This window comes from Pinus tabuliformis, chromosome X (assembly GCF_031772625.1).
Source record: "Pinus tabuliformis cultivar Carrire ecotype Pingquan chromosome X, CPIR1, whole genome shotgun sequence".
Classification (NCBI taxonomy): domain Eukaryota; kingdom Viridiplantae; phylum Streptophyta; class Pinopsida; order Pinales; family Pinaceae; genus Pinus; species Pinus tabuliformis.
Window position 1 is genome coordinate 1,344,621,023 of NC_142308.1, and position 5,592 is coordinate 1,344,626,614.

The window sequence follows — 5,592 nt, forward strand, 5'->3', positions numbered from 1 at the left end:
AGGTCTGAAAGTCATCAGTACATGCTAACAAGAGTTGTAAATGCAAGTGGATGTGAAGATCTAACTTTGTGTGCATTCATAAGGTTACTTGCAGAAACACTTGTTGATCATGACATTGGAGCATAAAAAACCTACCATATGTTGTTGAAGCTACCTATTGTTGTATGTAGTTGCAAATTTTCCTGTTTAATGTTGGAAGAAAATTATTCCAGATCTATCAATGGATTCTCATCAACTTTCTTGCCAAAATAGTTTTGTTCAAATATATTAAAGCTAACATGATTTTCTAGAACACATCCTATGATAGAAACATTAAGAACTTAGACACTTGATGCTAGTTGCAAGAAAGAGCCATGGAAACATAGAGATTTCAATGCCATTATTTGAGTTTGGCCATGGTTTTCTTCTATTCCCAATGAGGGTTCAGAAGAGTTTGAGACATTTTGTTAGATTGGGTTGCCTTTGTACAAATCATTTTCAAACATTCCTTTAAATATAGGCATTTCAAGTGAAACAATCTTTGAGAATTGGAAGAATTTAAGATATTTCCCATGGCATGTTGATCAATCCCATTTGTCATAGAAATTAGTAAAGAATATGTTATCTCCCTCATACAATAATCTAGTGTTGAAGAAGATTGTAAAGAGTGGCATCTTTTGTCCTGAATAATTCCTTCAAATAATGTCAATGTTTCTGACTTTCACAATACTAGTTGAAGGGACTTCAATATATATTATAATTAGGAGAAAATAATTATCTTAGACGTTGTTGCAGAACAAGCTATTCATTTTATAAAAAAATGCCAAATTTGCAAGTGTTGTTATTAACAAATCAATTGGGAACACATCTGTGTCACCATCTTTCTTATCATAGATACAATGACTTGCTATTGAGATCATTTTATGCCACTCAGTTGAATATAAAAACCATGATCCTCTTCAAATGATTATTCAAGGAACAACATGCAATAACAAGTCTCTTCTTATTCATTGTATTTATCGTGCTCTTTCTTCTTCAGTATCTAACGATAAAATTCCATTGCTATTTCTCACTCCAACTAGTATTGTTTCTTTTAATAGACATGCAAAAATGATACACTCTGCTTTGAAACTTCTTATCAAAGATATGTGACCAGTCATTGGCCAAGATTTTGCAATATTTCAATAAGAAATGAAGTATATTTGATATATTTTGATTGATGAAATGAGCATTCTAGGTTCAAGATATTCATATAGATGGATTCTCATTTATGAGAAGCATTCCTAGATAACAAATCTTTTTGGTAGTAGACTCATTATTTTTGTGAGTGACCTTTGTCAACTACCTCCTATAAAAGATAAACTTTTGTATTTGGGTAAAACAACAAGGAAAGTCTTGTTTTGGATAGAATTTTTTGGCAACAAGGAAATGATATGAAACAATCCTATTTTCATAATCTTTTAACTAACATGAGAAATGTGGAACCCTTTCTTCATGATTGGAATCTACTTATGTCACGAGTTGAAATGAGTTTCCCTCCTATGGAAAAGAGTTTATTTCATTCTTCAATTCACGTGTTCCCAACAAATAATTTTGTCATTATACATAACAGACAAATGCTAAAATAATTGAATTCTCCTATTTCAAGTTATGTTGCAGAGCATACTAGATTAACAAAAATAGTTACAAGTGATGATGATGATTTGGAATGTGAAGGCTTGTTACATCGTGGACAATTTGTCATGTTGACATGGTCCACTTGTATATATTCAACATATCTTCTATATGGCTAGCTAAAATCCCCCTCAACTTCCATTAATCACCATGGTTAGTTTTTATAAGTACATAGGTGTTCCATTTGACAAAACTTCTCCAAACAATGTACCTATAACACCTATTATTGGAAGAAATCCAAAACAAATACCTTTGAATATGGCATGAGCCTTTACTATACACAAATCAGATGAGTTGAATTTAGAACAAGCTACAATTGATTTTGGCAATAGAGAGAGGTAGGGCGTGAGTTTTACAACTATATCAATAGTCAAATCCATAGATGGTTTACACATTTCACCGCCTTTATGTTTTGAGCATTATGTTAAGATGAAAAATAGTGCATATGTTACACTTACAAAGAAAGATGAATAATGATTGAACTCCATGTCATTATAACATATATACCAAAATATGTGATAATATTTCAGGCATCCTTATGTCTACTTTTAACATAACATTTTTTACTATTTGGAATGTCACAGTCTTTCATAACATTAATGTGGACCATATGTTTGGTTTGAAATCTTAGAATATGACATAGTTTTTAAGTTAGCATTTTTTTTCTTCCTCTTCAATTTTATGAAAATCTTTTATAACACTTCACTTGTGCACTTCATGAGCACATGTTTCTTATTATTTTATTATATTACAAATGTTCAATTTATGGATTATCCCATGTTGATATTACTTTTGATGAATTTAAAATGTAAAACATCCATTTCATGATAATGTCATATTAATTTGAATTCATCCTTTTTTTCCCTTTATTGTTCACTTCATATACGACAATGTTTTATAATAGGTCACTCAAATGCTTAGTAAACCCGTGTTTCTTCGCAATTTATTATCTATCTTGTATCATATATCTTTTTTGTCATTTTCTCTAATGTGATGAAATAAATCAATCTCTGAGTGAGAGAAACAAACATTATTATGCATGAATATATATTCTTACTCTTGAATAACTCATAAATTTATTATTATGCATGGATATTATGTTATGCACTAACACAATTCACTCAAGTACTTCATGAACACATGTTCTTCACACTTTTTTATATATCTTCTACCATATTCCTTATATATATTTTACTATAATTCATTTGTTGCAATGAAAGGAACACAAATTTACATATATACAAGTCACACACAAAATCCATGTCGCATTGTGTTGAACAAAAATCTCAAATGGAAGCCAAAGAAATATTAGCTCAATAATCTCAAATGGCAGAAACTTCCAAATGCCTTTACCCTAAGGAAACAAAGAGATTTCTTGAAAAATAAATATTTACCTTTATATAATGAGATGAAAAGTATTGGCAAAATTAAGATGGAAAACAATATGAAACAACAATCATAATTTTTTTAAACATTATCGATATTGAATAGAAAACAATTTTAAAATGACACTTTTTTAGAAAATTGTATGAAGACTTGAAACAATAGATCTTGTGTTAACATCTATTCATATAAATAGTTATAGTATTTATTTACAATTCTATATAATAATATTAACAATCATATTAGTAGTATATTATTAGCTCAAATGGAAGCCAAATTAAAAATGGTTTTTGCAATATGACATTACAAAATATCGAAATGTGGTTGTGCCCAAAAAAATGATATGAAATTGCTATGATAAAATATGTTGGGACAATGTGAAGATAAAAAAAAATGTCTCATTGTGACAAGCAACAAGAATAGGCATTGGATTTTGATGCACTAAAACCATCATCAAAATGTCACATTACAAAACTAACATCACAATGCGGTTGTGCAAAAGAAAGGATGTCAAACTGCAACGAAAATAAATGTTGGGACAATGTGATAAAAAAAACCAACTTGGTGTAGTGACAAATAAGCCAACATCACAATTGTCACAAACAAAAAGAATAAACATTTCCTTTTGATGAACAATACACATCATCACAATGTCATATTACACAATTAACATCACAAAGTGGTTGTGCAAATAAAATGACTCAAAGATGCGATGAAAAAAGAAATTCCATGATGCATTGTGCTTAACAAAGATCTTTGTTGCAAGGTGACATTACAAAACTGATAATGTAATGTGTTTGTGTAAAAAAATTGTGTGAAATTGCTATGAAATTAAATGTGTGGACAATGCGAAGAAAAACCTAGCGTCACAACGTGACAAATGAACCAACATGACAAACAAACTAACATCACATTGTGACAAACACGTTGTAATGTCAAAATGATACAAATATTATCCAATGTTGCAATGTGACAAACATTGTCCAACGTTGCAATGAGTTGAACATAACCCATCATCAACATGTGATAAACATAATCCAACGACGATCAACCATGGTCAAACATGGGCATCCATGTTCAATCATAGATAACCATTTTCAACCATTGAGAACATCGAAAACTATGGTGAACATGGTCAACCCATGGTCAACCATAGTGCACATGCCAAACCATTGTCAACCATGGTAAAAAGGATCAAACATAGTGTTCAAACCATGTTCAACTATGATCACTATGGTTAACCATGGCCAATCATGTCAACTATGGTCTTTGTGGGCAACCATGACAATTATTGTCAACTATGGTCAACAATGATCAACCATCCAACCATGGCAAACCAAGGATAACTGATGTTAACCATGGTCAACAAAGGTCAACCATAATAAAGCAAGATCAATCATGGCAATTATGGTCAACCATTGTCAAACATAGCCAATCCTTGGTTAACCTTGCCAACCATGGTCAATGTTCATCAACCATTTTAAACCATAGTCAACCATGGTCAAGGAATCCATCCCACTCACATCGACCATCAACTAACACAATCACATTAGTAAATGCGGTTGATATATGCCAATTAACTAATTTTCCACCTTTTCTATGCCAATTAGTATATGAAAATGACGTTGACGGACATATATCAACCACATTTACTAATATGATTGTGCTAGTATCTAGAATATTATTTTCATTAAATGTACTCTTTAAAATTTTCATATCATATATTCCGTGAATTTTTTGTTATAAGATTTTTTGTTGTAAAATTCTAACAATTTTAATAAAAAATTATTATAAAAATATAACAATTGATAATTTGATAGATCCTTGAAAGTAATAATTGCAATGTAACTTACATCATTAAAAAAAACCATTGATTAACTATACCTATTGAGAATTGACTATGACATTTCTAGAATGTTATTCATGTCACTGAATTAATTAGTTTCACCATATGAAAGTTCCATTAATGGTTTCTTTTCACTCAACCCTCTCAATTTCCCCCTTTATTAATTATATCTATCTCCTTTCGAGGAACGTAAGAATTATTTTTTTAACTAAACAAATATTTCAGTTTGAATAATATCTGAGCTTTCAAAAAAGTGTTGTCTAATGCTTATGTGATTTGATGAACTAACCTATCATGTAAAAAAATTCAAACTTGATGATGATACAATAATTAATGCTTATCCTTCTAATCTATTTCAATTTTTATATATATGTGTTTTTGGTTTTTCTTTGTCATAGATCCTTTTCCAATAATCTCCTACAATATGTCTCAAGCACGTTCCCTTACCCACAAAATGCCAAAAAATACAGCATTTTAGTTTAGTTGTAATTAATCTTCATAATAAACTAATTTAAAGACTAATGAACTCATCTTTAAAATCTCAAGGTTTTCATTCAATGTTTGAATTTTGCTTGTAGCTTCTTCCTCACAAACCATTTTGCCTCACACTTCCTTATTACTTTATGCAGAACAAAACCTATTGAGATTTGATTCTTCTAATGGTTTAAATATTTGGAATTTCGTTTTGCTCTTAACTTATCAAAAACAAA